General features: G+C 41.4%; 1 long non-coding RNA gene across 1 annotated transcript; it reads right to left on the bottom strand.

Moving 5' to 3' along the window:
- Window positions 1-6,093: 6,093 nt before the first annotated feature.
- Window positions 6,094-8,393, bottom strand: LOC123607636. Its single transcript, XR_006716826.1, has 2 exons — window positions 8,345-8,393; window positions 6,094-6,781 (listed from the first exon to the last, which is right to left on the bottom strand). It is a non-coding gene; the product is annotated as an uncharacterized LOC123607636 (long non-coding RNA).
- Window positions 8,394-17,508: the final 9,115 nt, after the last annotated feature.

Genomic DNA, 17,508 nt, shown 5'->3' with positions numbered 1-17,508 from the left:
ATGGGGAGGCTGATCAAGGAAGGCAGCATTTAAAGTGAGATCTGAATAAGAACCAGACAGCCATGTGAAGGAAGGGGGAAGATCACATGCCACACAGGGGGAGCCACAGTGTAAAGGCTCTAGGGCAGGAATAAGGTCACCGTGCTTGAGGAGGAGCGAGGCAGCAGAGGCCAGTGACGTGAGCTCAGCCAAGGATGAGGTGGGCCAGGATGGTTGATACTGTTTTTAAGTGTGAGGAAAAGCCATTTGAGGGTCTTCAGGGAGGCTGATGCAAGCTATTTTATTATTTTAAGGATTACTCGGCTTCTGCTTCTAGCAGTATAAACTAGATACTCTGAAACGCCTTACTTACACGATACTCCCAGGTCTTGGATAAATTACAATAAGCTTATTTTTAATACACAGCTTAGCTTGCAAGAAAGTAAGAGAAATCCCAAAGGCATTAAAGAAGAAGAATTAACTGAAAATGGAGCATGAAGTGTAAGCAAATGCAGAAACTGGGGATTGCTTGAAGGCAAATGCATTTATCAGAAGACAGAGTAGGAGGCTGAGCCTTGGGCCACTGAAAGTGGATGAGTTAAATTTGAGAGTCCCACCCTAAAGCAGGACGCTTGAAAATGGCTGCAACCTTCAACCTTCTACAAGGGTGGTCCAGGAAAAATGTTCATGCTCGCAAACAAAAGAAGCCTTGTCAAGAATTCTGTCTCCACATTCAATCTAGATGGAGTTGGTGGGAGATGTCAGGGGGAGAAAGAAAAAGAGGCATCATTACCCTCTGAAAATGTTAAGCCATGGATATGCCCCCACCCCCAAGTCTGGAATTCAATCTTACACTCTTTGTATGGTCAAAGAAACATCAAACCAAGAAATTAAAGAGCTTGCCAGAGCCCAGGTAGCTGGCAGATTCAAATACACATCTTTTCTGAAGGAAAGCATCTTTATTAACGTAGATCTCACCAATTAAGCTCAACAAACTATGTGTTCACAATCTTTTAATTACTAAACATAAAAATAAGTGATGAGAGAGAATCCTCAGAAATCATTAAGAATACATTTATTGCCCCACAGATTTTAGATATTGCAATTACTACATATGGAATATAAAATCATGTTTTATATGTAAAAGAAATAATGATTGGATCTAAAACATGAACAATATGGAGAAGCCAGTAGATATAACCAACCAGGTATACTTGAAGAAAAAAATTTTTCTTAGAATTGAAAAAGGTAATCATTGAAATTTGGCACCTGGGTGGCTCAGTTGGTTGAGTGACTGACTCTTGATTTCGGCTCAGGTCATGATCTCATGGTTCATAAGTTCAAGCCCCCCATCAGGCTCTGCGCTGACAGTGCTTGGGATTCTCTGTCTCTCCTTCTCTCTATACCCCTCCCCTGCTTGCTCTCTCTCTCTCTTTCTCTCTCAAAATAAATAAACATTTTTTAAAAAATCATTGAAATTTAAAATATGTGTCATTTAAATATACATTAGGTATAACTAAACAGAGAGGTTGTCAACTAGAAGATAGATCTAAAGAAATTACCCAGAATGAAATACGGGAAGCCAAGAGATTGGAAAATGAAAAGAAGTTCAGCTATAGAGAAGATATATATGTCTAATCACAGTTCCAGTAGGAGAAATAGAATAAGGGAAAGACAGTATTTGAATAGAAATTGGCTAAAATTTTTCCACAAACAATGAAGGGTATAAATCCACACATACAGGAAGCACAATAGATATCAAGCAAGACAAATAAAAAGTATATTTAAATATGACAGTAAAGTGTAGACCAAAGAAAGAGGACCTACCATGAAAGTAACTAGAGAGAAATGACATACCACCCACAAAGGAATGATTTCTAGCCTGATAATAAATAGAAGAGACCTTAGCACATGTATCCAAAGGGCCAAAGTAAAATAACTACCAGTCTAAACTTGTGTTTCAGGGGTGCCTGGGTGGCTCAGTTGGTTAAGCATCCAACTTGTGGTCTCAGCTCAGGTCTTGTGAGTTCAAGCCCTGCGTTGGGCTGTGCACTGGGTGTAGAGCCTACTTAAAAAAATAAAAATTTAAAAACTAAAAAGAGAATAAAATTGTGTTTCAGCAAAAGTCTTTATTAAGACCAAAAGTGAAATACAGTCATTGTGAGATGAACAAAACTAACGGGATTACCAGCAAGAAACCTACACAGAAAGAATTTCTGAAAATGAGCCAAGAAGTAAGGTTTGAGATGCAAAAAAGACTAAGGAGTAGAGAATTTGGTACACATGTTGGTATAGCTAAACAAACATTGTACAAACATCTAATGTGTGGAATTAAAATAAGACAGCTAATATTCTGTCTCTCCCTCTCTCTGCCCTTCCCTGGTTATGCAAGTGCTCACTCCCTCTCAAAATATATTAATAATAAATTAATAAAAAGTAATAAAGTAGTTGTCTTATTTTATGGATATGCATAACAATACCATGTCAATTGCAATGAGATGACCAGAGTTTAAGGAATTTATGTTAATTGGGAACAGAGTTAAGATATAGATTAATGATAGTAATAACTAGCAATTGATTATTTATAATGGGCCAGGTATATGTAACAACTCATTTAATCTTCACAACAGCCTTATGAGTGAGATACTGTTGTTATCCTCAGTTTACAGATGAAGAGACTATGGCACAGAGGGTTTTAAATAATTTACCCAAGGTCATACAGTTAGTAGCAAAGAGCTGGGTTCAAACCCAGATAACATGATTCTACAATTAATCTATTTTACTACCCTCTCTGTTGCTTTAAAAAGTTCAGTATAGGGGCGCCTGGAAGGCCTAGTCAGTTAAGGGTCCAACTTTGGCTCAGGTCATGATCTCACAGTTCATGGGTTCGAGCCCTGTGTCGGGTTCTGTACTGACAGCTTGGAGCCTGGAGCCTGCTTCAGATTCCGTGTCTCCCTCTCTCTTTGCCCCTCCCCTGCTTGTGTTCTCTCTCTCTCTCTCTCTCTCTCTCTCTCTCTCTCAAAAATAAATAAGTAAACTTTTTTTTTTTTTTAAGTTCAAAAAAAAAGTTCAATATAAGGGCGCCTGGATAGTTCAGTCAGTTGAGCATTCCAACTCTTACTGGCTCAGGTCATGATCCCAAGGTTGTGGGATCAAGCCCCATGTCAGGCTATGTGGTGAGCATGGACTTGCTTAAGATTCTCTCGATCTCTCCCTCTGCCCCTCTCCCCTACTCTCTCTCTCTCTCTAAAATACTAAAAATATAATAGTAATAAAATTTTTAAAGTTCAACATAAATGATAAATTTTAAAGTGAACAATAGAAGATATAGTTTTAAAACAATGAGGGGAAGTGGAATAAGAAAACAAAGGGGGTGGGGTGCCTGGGTGGCTCAGTCGGTTGAGCATCCAATTCTTGATTTTGGCTCAAGTCATGATCTCAGGGTTGTGGGATCAAGCCCCGTGTCAGTCTCTGCACCGACAACACGGAGCCTGCTTGGGATTCTCTCTCACCCTCTCTCTCTGCCCCTCCCCTGCTTGCTCGTGTGCACTCTCTCTCTCTCAAAATAAATAAATAAGCATTTTAAAAATAAAAAGAAATCAGGGGGTGGTGGCCATGCCACTGTCTGGTAGAGGCATGGAATTGGCAGCTGCTGTCTTTGGGGTGGATGAAACACGTTCTCCATGGAGGCTGGGGAACTGAGCCAAAGCTACAGCCAATACAGTGGTAACAGACTGACCATTGCTGCTGCAAGATTTGCAGGCTATTATGTTTTGCAACCCATGAAACATGGAGCCTCAGTAAAACAAATTTTTCAAAGTCCTCCAAAATCTGCCTTCGGTGGTGGCTATTATAGGGGTTTGGGCTTTGGACCCCAAATGACAAAGTGAGAGGCAGCACTAATACTAGCCATAAGCCCTACTGCCATAAAGGAAAAACCAGAGATGCTCCTCAATAAATTATGCTTTTAAATAACCCAGACAAGGATCTCCTTATATAGCAGCCCAAATCAATAAAGCTAAAGATTTACTAGAAAGTCAGGCTAAAAATGAAGTAAATGTGTGATGAATTTTAAGTTCTTGTTAGTTTATGTATATGAGTGCCAGCTTGTTATGATCAAATGCCTCAAAGCTAAAAAAAAAAAAAAAAGAGAGAGAATGAGAGAGAGAGAGAGAGAAAAGTGTAGGAAAAGGAGAACAAATAAAAGGCCCAATGTAAGACAGAAGAAATAAAACCAAATCAGACAACAAAATAAATAAAAATAGATTAAATTTGTCAAGGAGATTGTGAGATCGGATTTTTAAAAACCCATGAGGACACAGAAAAATTGAAAATAAAAGAATAGAAAAATATATCCTAGGCAAATATTAGCCAAAAGAAAGCTATATTAATAGCAGACCAAATATAAACAATAAAAAATATTTTCAGCAATCCAAACAATCCTCACATGATAATGAAAGCTTCAATTCACCCACAAAATATTAAAATTCTAAGGTTGTGGGGCACTTGGGTGGCTCAGTTGGTTAAGTGTCCGACTCTTGTTTTCAGCTCAGGTCGTGCATGATCTCATGGTTCATGAGCTCAAGCCCCACATCAGGCTCTGGATTCTCTCTCTCTCTCTCTCTCTCTCTCTTTCTCTGGCTCTCCCCCACACATGGGTGTGCTCACTCTCTCTCTCTCTCAAATAAATAAACTTTTAAAAAAGTTAAAAAAAGGAAAGAAAGAAAGAAAAAGGAACAGTACAGGCCAACTGAATCCTGATACAAACATCATTCTGAAATACACTCAAGCAAAAGTCACCACATTAAGAGGCTAAAAGATAAAAGCCGTACAATCGCCTGATAAATACAAAAAAAAAAATCATTTGATAAAACTTAAAGTCATCTACAATAACAAGAACTGTTTACAAACTAGGAATGAGGACAATATTCCTAAGAAACAATTTCTACCACACAATATATTTTTACTTATAATTGTGTCATATTAAAAGTAGTCCCTTTAAAATGAAGGACAAGACAAATAAGCCCCCCATCAGTAAATCTGTCCACATTACTGAAGGCAACACAGTAAAACAACAGAAAGAAATAAGATTAAGAATTTGAAGAGAAAAACAAAACTGTCACCATTTTAGGATTGTAATTACCCTTATACTAAACTGATAAGAACAGATACTACACTTGATCGTGCTAAAGGCCAAGAAGTGATATATAATTGCCCTCATAAAAAACAAACGAACCAAAGCTACAAATAAAAATTATTAGAATCTGTAACAAAGTAACAAGATGGCTAGATTTAAAATCAATGTATTAAAGTTGCATTTCTCTAGCATAGCAGCAAGCAATTAGAAAACATAATGTCAAAAAATATCTTTAACAATAGCAACAAAAATCATGATACCTAGAAATACCTCTAGCAAAATGTGTATAGAATCTAAAGGGAGAAAATGAGAAAACTTCATTGAAAGCCTTTAACGATTGGGGCACCTGGGTGGCTCAGTCAGTTGAGCGTCGACCTAAGCTAGGTTCATCTCACAACTCTTGAATTTGAGACCCGTGTCGGGCTTGTGCTGACAGTTCAGAGCCTGGCTCCTGTTTCGGATTCTGTGTGTGTCTCTCTCTCTGCCCCTCCCCTACTCGCACTCTGTCTCCCTCTCTGTCAAAATAAATAAACATTAAAAAAAAAATTTTTTAAGACTTTAAAGATCTTTAAAAATATAGAAATACACTATATTCACTGATAGGAAAATTCAATATCATTAAGATCTGATTCTCCTCAAATTGTACAACCAAGAAATGCCCACCAAAATTCCATCAGAGCTGAGGAATTTGGCTGATTCCCAATTTTTGTGGAGGCCTGAGGTACGTGGCTGACTCAACCAGTAGAGCATGCAACTCTTGGTCTCAGGGTTGTGAGTTCAAGCCCCACATTGGACATGCAGCCTACTTAAAATAAGCATATATATGTAGATAGATAGATAGATAGATAGATAGATGATAGATAAATGATAGATACATACATACAGACAGATAGATATAGATATAAATTTTTGTGGACATACCAGATGCCAAAAATAACCATGATGCTTCTGAAAAAGAACAAGGTGGAAAGCCTTGCTCAATCAGATATTTATTTATTATAAAACTCTAATAATTAAGATAGACACACCAATGAAGCAAAATACAAAGCCTAGAAGTATATGAATGTATTTTTTGGAAAATTAATATCAGAAGAGATAGCACAATAACTTGGTTGGAAAAGTATATATTAGGGAGTAAATGGTGCTAGAACATTTGGTTGTTGTTGGGAGATGATTCTACTTGAGACTCATGTTTCTGCACGTCTTGCAAGCAGAGACACTAACTGCCTTTATTCCAGGCTGTCTTTTCAAGATTCTTAGTATAGCAAACAGCCTGGGAAGACAGAGATAAGGCCTCCCTCCAGAACAAAAGGTAGATTTGTTTATTGTTCCTTAATAAAGATAGAATCTCCCGGTAAGGCAAAATCAGGTTTGCCTGACTACAAATAAATTTATAATTTATTGCCCAATTATAAAAGATGCAGGTTCTCTAAGGCTCAGGGTTCCTCTCCTGCAATGCAGGTATCATCCAGCCCTCTTCTCATAGCCCTCTGGGAATGTGACAAAGGGAACCAATGCCCACACGCTGCTTGCCGGGGCTGTGGGTGATGAAGTCCTTTTTCTCTGACCAGGAGTCTCATGTGTTCTGCCGGTATCCATAGACCATGGCAGTCCAGCTTCTTAGTTTGCAAATAGGGTTACGGTCACAGTGCTTCAGTTATCCACCTGAAAAAAAAAAGGAAATTAGGGGTGCCTGGGTGGCTCAGTAAGTTAAGCGTCTGACTCTTGATTTCAACTCGAGTCACGATCTCACCATTCATGGGATCGAGCCCCACATCGGACTCTGCACTGACAGTGTAGAGCCTGCCCGGGATTCTCTCTCTTCCCGTCTCAAAATATATAAACATTAAAAAAAAAAAAGAAAAAAAAAAGGAAATTACGCACCTGATTCGCACTGTACACAAAAATGTCCAGATGAATTAAGGACTTAACAGTGAAAGGCAAAATTTTAACTTTTAGGAGAAAATACGGATGATCTCAGAAATGGGAAGGATTTATTGAACAAAACACAAGAAAACATAAAGGAAATCATTGATAAACTCCACTAGACTGAAATAAAAGGCTTCTGTTCAACAAAATATTCCACAAAGAAAACTAAAAGCCATGAATTGGGAGAAGATGTTTGTTAAATATATTACTGGTAAAGGTTAACAATACAGAATGCCTAGAGAAATCTTAATCAATTTCCTAAAAGCCAAAACAAAAACAATGAGCAAAAGATATGTATAGGAATTTAACAAAAAATAAAACACCGGGGTCTTGGATGACTCAGTTGGTGGAGCGTGACTCTTAACCTCAGGGTTGTGAGTTTCAGCCCCATGGTGGGTGTAGAGATTACTTGAAAATAAAATCTTCAGGGGCGCCTGGGTGGCTCAGTTGAGCGTCCGACTTCAGCTCAGGTCATGATCTCACAGTCTGTGAGTTCAAGCCCCGCGTTGAGCTCTGTGCTGACAGCTCAGAGCCTGGAGCCTGCTTCAGATTGTGTCTCCCTCTCTCTCTCTACCCCTCCCCTGCTCATGCTCTGTCTTTCTCTCTCTCTCTCAAAACACACACACAAATGGCAAGCATGACAAGATATTCAGTAGTCGTCAAAAAATGTAAATTAATTGCAAATGATAATGCTCATTTTATTGGCATAAATCACAAGTCTGACAGAACTGTTAGCCTGGCTGTGCAGCAGTGAGAGTTCTTATACTATTGGTGAGAGTAAAATCTGGTATAATCACTTTGAAAAACAACTTGGCGTTTTCTTGTAAAACTGGACATTTGTATATACTAAACTCATTCATTCTCTTCCTAGCTATATATGCTGGAGAAAATATTGCACATAAGCAAAAACAAACAAGCAAACAAACAAACAGGTACTAAAATGCAAAACACAAATATCCATCAACAGAGAATAGATAAAGAGTGAATTATTCAAAATTTATTTTTCAGTTAATTAATTTACTATTACTATAAACAGGGAAATGAATAAACCAAATTCATAAACATCTATGTGAATGATTAGATTAGATTAGATTAGATTAGATTAGATTAGATACGTAATGTTGAAAGGGGAAAAAACAAGTTGCAGCACACACACTGTGGCTCCATTTTTATAAATATAAAAACAAGCAACACTAAACTATATATTATTTAGAAATAAATACCTATATGGTAGAACTATAAAGGTATAAGCATAGGAATAATAAAAACAAATCACAGTATTGTGGTTACTTGGCTCACCTGGATGGTTCAGTTGGTAGAGCATGCGACTCTTGATCTGGGGTGGTGAGTTCAAGCCCCACGTTGAGTGTAGAGCTTACTTAAAAAAAAAGAAAAAAGATTGTGGTTACTCGTGGAGAGTAGGGAAGGATTATAATCAAGGAAAGGCAGACAGGCAACTTTAACAGATCCAGATCTTTTTTTTTTTTTTTTTTTAATTTTTTTTTTTTCAACGTTTATTTATTTTTGGGACAGAGAGAGACAGAGCATGACCAGGGGAGGGGCAGAGAGAGAGGGAGACACAGAATTGGAAACAGGCTCCAGGCTCTGAGCCATCAGCCCAGAGCCTGATGCGGGGCTCGAACTCACAGACCGCGAGATCGTGACCTGGCTGAAGTCAGACGCTTAACCGACTGCGCCACCCAGGCACCCCAACAGATCCAGATCTTAATGGAGTGAAGGGTTCATAGGTTCATTTTCCTCATGGTTTCCTAAATTATGTATATGTCATATTTTTGTATCAAATATTATCTAATGAAATAAAAGTCATTGAATATTTTAAGATAACTGACAATTGTGAGGAAAAGGGAGGGTCAGGAAGGTCAGGAGCAGGGGTGCCTGGGTAGCTCAGTCTATAAAGCACGGGACTCTTGATCTCTGGGTTGTGAGTTCAAGCCCCACGTTGGGTGTAGAGATTATTAAAAACAAGAAAAAGTTGAGAGCAGAGGCAGGGAGATAGGAGGGAGGCTGTTGAGGGAAGGTGCTGGCTGAAACCAGAACAGAGTGGAGACAGAAGGAGGTGAATAAATCGAGGATGGTGCTGTAGATTGGGTTTCCTGGGAAGCCAACCGAGAAAGATCGGGGTGAAAGAAGTGTATTGTGCAGGGTTCTCAGGATCAGCACCTGTGAAAGGGAGGCAGCAGCAGGTGGGCACGAGAAGGCGGGCTGGGATGAGGCAAGTAGGCTCACGGAGGTCCCAGCTGACCCCCAGGGAGTGCAGATGCTGGGATGGCTTTTCAGGGTTGTCCTGCGTTATGTGGAGTCCGGGCCTCAAGCATCGGTCACTGTATGTGGGTGCTTGCCCCCAGAAGGGGGTGTAACCTTGGATGTGGTGGGTCTCTTCAGCTGAGGGCAGTTTCCAGAGAGGGCAGAGGGCTGTGAGGTGGCAACCCACCCAGCAGCTGTGGGAATAAGGCCTAGTTCTGAAGAGGGGGGCCCTGGGGACATCTCACAGTGTCTACTGCAGACAGGTGTTTGGGGGATATAAGACTTGTTGGATTGAATGTGGAAGATGAAGAGAGCTACTGAAAAGGGAAGTTGGTTCCTGAAACAGGAATAAGAGGAGGACAAGGAGGACGAGGAGGATGAGGAGGAGGTTAGAGAGATGGAAAACCAAAATTATTATTAGAAGGGTGTTGAGGGGGTAGAGGTGACAATGAGGTTGGGTGGGCTGATGTGGTAACAGCAATAATAGCCAATGTTTGCATAGCACCATATAGCTTACAAGTGCTTTCACGTCCATTGTCTCATTTGCCTTCACAACACCCCTCTAAGGTATTATCATGCCCATTTAACAAAGGAGGGATGTGAGGCTCAGAGAGGCTAAATGATTTGCCCATAAGACCTCAGAGGATAGGGGAGCCTGGCTGGATCAGTCAGAGGAGGCTGTGACTCTTGATTTCAGGGTAATGAGTTCAAGCCCCATGCTGAGTGCAGAGATTACTTAAAATAAATAAATAATTTAGGGGTGCCTGGGTGGCTCAGTCAGTTAAGCATCCAACTTTGGTTCAGGTCATGATCTCATGGTTCGTGGGTTCAAGCTCCACATGGGTCTCTGTGCTGACAGCTCAGAGCCAGGAGCCTGCTTCAGATTCTGTGTCTCCCTCTCTCTCTGCCCCTTCCCTGCTCACACTCTGGTCTCTCTCTCTAAAAACTAAATAAATGTTTAAAAGAAAAAAAGATCACAGAGGATGGTCTTCACCACAGATGTCCTCACTCCTTATTTTGACAATGGCTTTCAGATACACTTTGGCTCTTGGTCTGTGGGCAGGAGTCAGCCTGCATTTGCCTTTCAAAAGTCATGTCCTGAAACTTCAGTTTCTTGGAAGGATTAGCTGGATTTCATTTCTTCAGTGCTAGTTCCCTGTGATCCTTCTAGAAGAGACTAATAGTTTGCATATGATAGCTAAAAAGAAAAAAAAAGAAAATGCATTTCTAAGTCAGTTTTTCATTTTGAGAACATTTAGCATCAAGGCACAAATGTAATGCCTTCTCTGAAATAAAACATTAATTCTCTCTCCAATGTAGTATACCAGTTAGATCATTAAAATTGATCCTATGATAGCCAATTCTTGGTAAATTGAGATGAAGAAATGGGTTTACCTTACTTCCTGCCACTCGCTCTCTTAAAAAGCTGGAGGTGCCTTGGTGGCTCAGTCAGCTAAGTGCCCGGCTCTTGATCTCAGCTCAGGTCTTGATCTCAGGGTCGTGAGTTCAAGCTCAACATTAGGCTCTGCGCTGGGTGTGAAGCCTACAATAAATGAATGAATGAATGAATGAATGAATGGATGGATGAATGGGAATCCCCTTCTACTGGGTGATATCTGTTTCATTATTTCAACCATAAGTCAACAGGCCCCAGGTCTCAGATGTCAGACCAGCCTGTGGTTCAATCCTAGTTTCCAGAATTACTTAAATACTGTCCTTTCCTCTGGCGTTAACTGAAAGGAACTTTCCCTAAGGACCAATTTGGCAAATATGTTTGCAGTTATGGACTAAAGGCTAATCTTTGGCCAAGCCATGATGGCGAACAGTAAGGTTCCTGGAAGTATGTGAATGTGACATTATCTTGCCAACAGTTTCTGGAGTCAAAACGTTTACTTCAAACTTTAGCTTCCTCCAAAGCAGGAATTTCTAAAATTTTAGAAGCAGCTTTCCTTATCAAAGCCTTTACACTTTTCAGGTATTTTGATTTTAAAAAGCTTGTGAATTCTCTTCTAGGTGATTAAAACCATTTGGAATTAAATACAGTTGCCCTGATCATGTCAAAAATGATGAAGTTGCTTTCCTAGAGCTTAATTTACTGTACAGACTTAGAAAGCAGTTGGATTTTTTTAAATTGATTTGTACTGCCATCTTGTGGTATACTTCATTGCAAATTTCAACACCCTTTAGTGCATTATTTGTAGGTCCACTGGGTTACCTTAAAAACGTCGTAAAATCAAGGATTTATGCTTGCAAAAATAGAACTACTTCCTCTGTGCCATATACAAGTCCCCTCATATACCTTATAGGCTAAGAAAAAATTAACGTAAATATGGAAGGGAGAGCCCAACAGAGATCCTCTTAAACCACTGAGGCGCCTAATGTTAGTTTTGTTTTTTACTTATCTTTAATTTTCACCATGATTATCCCACATAAGCTGCTGCTTTCTCCTAGATAAATACATACAATTCTCGCTGACTGATTTAATGGCCACTCTATTTGGAGAGGCAGAAATGTGTAAAGGTTGAACACAGGAGATCTCACATGATACTATCTGGGTTCATTCTTTTTTTTTTTAACTTTATTTATTGATGTTGAGAGAAAGAGAGCAAGTGGGGGAGGGGCAGAGAGAGAGGGAGAGAGAGAATCCCAAGTAGGCTCCACACTGTCAGACCAGAGCCCAATGCTGAGCTCAATCCCAGAACAGTGAGATCATGACCTTAGTTATCAAGAGTTAGACACTAATTGAGAGTTAGATACTTAACTCTGAGTTCAGTGACTGAGCCACCCAGCTGTGCTGATGCTGCCTGGGTTCAAATCCTAGCCCAGAACTTACAATCACGTGTACGTTTGGACTAATTATAAAACATCTCCATGCCTCAGTTTCATAATCTGTAAAACAGTGATAATAATCAACGTTTATTTATTTTTGGGACAGAGAGAGACAGAGCATGAACGGGGGAGGGGCAGAGAGAGAGGGAGACACAGAATCGGAAACAGGCTCCAGGCTCCGAGCCATCAGCCCAGAGCCTGACGCGGGGCTCAAACTCACGGACCGCGAGATCGTGACCTGGCTGAAGTCAGACGCTCAACCGACTGCGCCACCCAGGCGCCCCAAACAGTGATAATAATCAAATATACCTCATAGAGTAGTACAAGAGACACTATGCTCAGCCCAGAAACTAGCACAAAGTAAATGCCCAATGGGAACCAATGGGAACAAGGTGCCATTACATCAGTAGATCACTGGGAGCCTAATTTGCATAGCCCCTCAGGATGCCAAGATAATAGAAGAGCCCCCTGTTGTATTCCATTAGCAAATAGATCTTTAGACACAACAGGACCCAAGATCAGGTCTCTGGACCCTAGAATTATCATACAATCCAGCAATTCTAGATAAATATCTAAAAGAATTGAAAACAGAGACTCAAACAGGTATTTTTACTCCAAAGCTCACCACAATATTATTCACAATAGCTTACACGCCAGATGTCCATCAGCAGATGAGTGGATAAATAAAATGAGATCTATACCTAGAAGGGAATATTATTCAGCCTTAAAAAGGAATGAAATTTTGATATACGCTACTGTGTGGATGAAACTTGGAAACATTATGCTAAGTGAAATAAGTCAGACACAAAAGAATAAAGTCTGATTCCACAATATGGGGAATATTCCCATTCATGGACACAAGAAGTAGAATAGTGGTTACCAGGGGCTGGAGGAAGAGACGAATGTGGAGTTGTTATTCAATGAAGGAAGTTTTAATTGGGGATGATGAAAAAGTTCTGTAGAAAAAATAGCGGAGACAGCTGCACAACAGTGTGAAGGTGTTTAATCCCACTGAAATTGTACACTTAAAAATGGTTAAAATGGTAGGGCACCTGGGTGGCTCAGTCGGTTAAGCTTCTGACTTCGGCTCAGGTCATGATCTTGCCGTTCCGAGTTTGAGCCCCACATGGGGCTCTGTGCCAACAACTCAGAGCCTGGAGCCTGCTTCGGATTCTGTGTCTCCCTCTCTCTCTGCCCCTCCCTTGCTCACGCTCTATCTCTCTTTCAAAAACAAACATTTAAAAAAATGGTTAAAATGGTAACTTTTTTTAAAATTTTCATTTATTTTGAGAGAGACAGAAACAGTGCACGTGGGGGAGGGGCAGAGAGAGCAAGAAAGAATCCCAAGCAGGCTTCAAGCTGCCAGCGCAGATCCTGACGTGTGTCTCCAACTCATAAAACAGTGAGATCATGACCTGAGGCCAGAACCAAGAGTCAGACGCTTAACCGACTGATCCACCCAGGCGCCCCTAAAATGGGAACTTTTATGTTGTGTATATTTTATTTTACCACAATAAAACAAAATAGGCAGGGCCAGAAACCTGGCCACACAAAGTTCCTCTTCCCCAGTCTTTACTACTACATACAAGCACTGGGCTCAGCACCCTGGGACACCATCACGGGACAGGGATCCAAGACAGGGTGCACCAGGACCTCAAAGGAGGCCCCACAGCCTTCTGACTGACTACACCTCCACACACACACACACGCACGCACACGTGCACACATACACACGCGCACACGTGCACACACACGCATTTACACACGGAGGCACACAGGCACGCAGATATTTTTCTGTGTTACCTTCTGACTCTTGGAGGGAGGACAAAGAGGCAGCACTCTGGAATCTGGAAAGCTGCCAGGGTTTGTGGGACAGTGGCTCTTTAACCTGGGCCCTCCTTTTCCCCTGAGGCTACCTCGGCCTGGTAAATTGAGGTTAGGCTTTTAAAAGTACAAAAATATCCCCAAAAAAGTGCATATGATTCTAACTTTCATTTGTAGGCAGAGCAAAGAGTAAATGTGGACGATCTCAATGCCTATTGATTAATGCCGAGAAAGAGCTTAAATGAACCAGCGAACCAAAAGATAAGCCAGATCCAGAAACAGCTGTGGCTCTAACCCCCAGCACAGGACTGGAAGTTCATGAGACAGCTCAGCAGATGGAGAGCTAAAAACCTGCTCTTATATGCTTCATACTCTGAGTTAAGTAAATGTGTATATGAAAGGAGCCAGGGAAAAACAAAACCAAAAGTCCCTTCCTCCAAACCCTATTAAGACACAGTCTGCTTGGAAAAAACAAAAAACAAAACAAAACAAAAAAACATTTTGGCCCAGCATTTTGAAAATATCTTATAATGAGGCACACATGTTTTTTTAATGTATAACCCAGAATTCATTGATCACCTATTTTTCAGACACTGTATTGGGAGGATTATTATGTCTATTACCTATTGGAGTAATAACAAATTACCCCAAAATTTTGTGGCTTAGAACAATAATTACATATTATCTGTCACATTTCCTGTGGGCCAGGAATTCAAACAGGGCACTGCACCTGTTTAGGGATGGCTCCTCTCCGCTCCAGACCGTGGGACGTCAGCTGGAAGCTTGTAGGCTGGAGGCTGGGATCACCTGAAGCGCTGCTCATTCACATATCTGACGGTGGATGCTGACTACTGGCTGAGAGCCAGCCAGAACACCCACATGTGGCCTCCTTATGTGACCTGGGCTTCCTCCCAACGTGGTGGCGGGGATCAAAGGGCAAGCAACCCAAGAGAGAAAAACAGTGAAAACTTCATGCCTGTTATGAACTGGCCCTGGAAATCACATAGCCTCACGTTGGCCTCATTCCATCGATTGGTGCAGTTTACAAGAGGTGGGAACTAGACCTCACGTCCCCTAGCACAGCGTAAGAAGAGCACTGTAAGGGCGCCTGGGTGGCTCAGTCAGTTAATCATCCAACTTAGGCTCGGGTCATGATCTTAGGTTTGTGGGTTCAAGTCCCGCATCGGGCTCTCTGCTGTCAATGCAGAGCCCACTTCAGATCCTCTGTCTGTCTGTCTCTCTCTCTCTCTCTCTCTCTCTCTCTGCCCCTCCCCCACTTGCTCTCTCTCTCCCAAAAATAAACATTTAAAAAAAAAAAACAGCACTATGGATGTTATATGTATCCATACATATTGGAGTCACCATCTTTAGAAAATACAACTTGCCACATTGTGCTTTATCTCAGTTAATCCTAACCACTCCTACCATACACACATTTAAAAAAAACAAAACAAAAAAACTATCAAGTACATATTATTAGCCCCATTTTACAGTACAAGAAACTAAGGCTCAGAGAAGAAACTTTCTAATGTCAGATACCTAGTAAGGGGTAGCGTAGGGACCCTGACCCCGGTGTCCAAGCCCTTAGCCCCAAAACTTCCCCTTCCTGCTAGAGGTTATATTGCCGTATCTACAAGTATATGCTGGAAGTTCAAGTTTCAGGTCTCTGTATGAATATGTACAAGTTCTTTGAAAAAAAAATGTTTTTTAGTGTTTATTCATTTTTGAGAAAGAGTGTGAACAAGGAAGGGACGGGGGGGGGGGTGGACAGAGCATCTGAAGCGGGCTCTGTACTGACAACAGTGAGCCCAATGTGGGGCTCGAACTCACAAACCATGAGGTCATGAACAGAGCTGAAATCAGACTCTCAACCAACTAAGCCACCCAGGCACCTCCCCCCAATTTTTTTTTTTGTCACAGGAATATTAGGTTCTCTGCTCCTATGCTCAAGGTTGGAGGTTCAGGGCAGGCTGGGTAGGAATATTATATGGCTACATGTAGCCCAAAGGAGACATGAAGGGCTTTCTGTGCCTTCAAAGAATAAACCCAAGAATCCCCACAAAACAGCCAGTGCCCTTGGCATATGAATTTGCCACCACTAGGACCTTGTCCACTTGACCCCCAAAATTAGTCCAATTATTTCTGGTAGCCAACCTGTAAGACGGCCCCCAATGAACCCTGCCTCCTGGTATCCACAGCCTTGCATAATCCCCTCCCATATTCTACCAGAGTTGGTCTAAGTGACCAACAGCACACAGCAAAAGTGATGATATGTCACTTCCAATACTTGGTTTTAAAATACTGTGACTGGGTTGCATGGGTGGCTCAGTCGGCTAAGCGTCTGACTCTTGATTTTGGCTCAGATCATGATCTCACAGTTTGTGGATTGAGCCCCCTGGGGGACTCTGCACCAACAGCGAAGAGCCTACTTGGGATTTTCTCTCTCCCTCTCTCTCTCTGCCCCTCTCCTGCTCACACTGTCTCTCAAAATAAATAAATAAGCTTTAGAAAATTATAAATCGGGGGTGCCTGGGTGGCTCAGTTGCTTAAGTGTCCGTCTTCAGCTCAGGTCATGATCTCATGGTTCTGAGTTCAAGCCCTGCGTCGGGCTCTGTGCTGACAGCTCAGAGCCTGGAGCTTGCTTTGGAATCTGTGTCTCCCTCTCTCTCTGCCCCTCCCCCACTCGTGCTCTGCCTCTGTCTCTCAAAAATAAATAAAAATGTTTTTAAAAATTTTAAATAATAACAATAAATCAAATTACATTAAATTAAAACAAAATAAAAATTAAATTACATTAAAATACTATGACTTCTGGGGCACCTGGGTGGCTCAGTTGGTCAGGTGTCCAACTTGGGTTCAAGCATGATCTCACAGCTCATGAGTTCGAGCCCCACATCGGGCTCTCTACTGTCCGCATAGAGCCCACATCAGATCCTCTGTCCTCCTCTTTCTCTGCCTCTCCCCCACTCATTCTCTCTCTCTTTCTCTCTCTCTCTCTCTCTCAAATACATAAACATTTTTTTTTAAATAAAATACCATGACTTCTGTCTTAAGCTCTCTTATCACTCATAGAAGAAGCAGGCATGATGTTTTGTGGACATTCAGGAAGGCTATGGAAAGCCTACACGTTAAGGAACCAAGACCTCTAGCCAACAGCCAGCAAGGGACTGTAGCCCACCAGCAAGCATATGAGCGAGTTTGGAAGCTTCTCCAGCCCCAGGCGAGCCTTTCAGGGACTGTAGCCCCACTGAACAGCTTGGCTGCAACCCCATCTACGCACTCCTGGGCTCTTGACTCTCAGAAACCTGATATAGAAAGAATATTATTCCATTTCTAACATATGGGTTACAGGGAATTAAGAACAAAGCAATAAACCAGGCTGGAATATGGAATGTGCTGGGAGTTACAGAGAAAGTGGTTCTTGATTTGACCTTAAGACCAAACCAGCTTTAAATGATCTGGGAGGAGATGCACCTGGCTGGCTCAGTTACAGCAGTGTATAACTCTTGATCTTGGGGGTTGTGAGTTCGAGCCCCACGTTAGAT

Source organism: Leopardus geoffroyi, chromosome A2, assembly GCF_018350155.1.
Source record: "Leopardus geoffroyi isolate Oge1 chromosome A2, O.geoffroyi_Oge1_pat1.0, whole genome shotgun sequence".
Taxonomy (NCBI): Eukaryota; Metazoa; Chordata; class Mammalia; order Carnivora; family Felidae; genus Leopardus; species Leopardus geoffroyi.
This window is presented reverse-complemented; position numbering and strand designations above follow the sequence as displayed.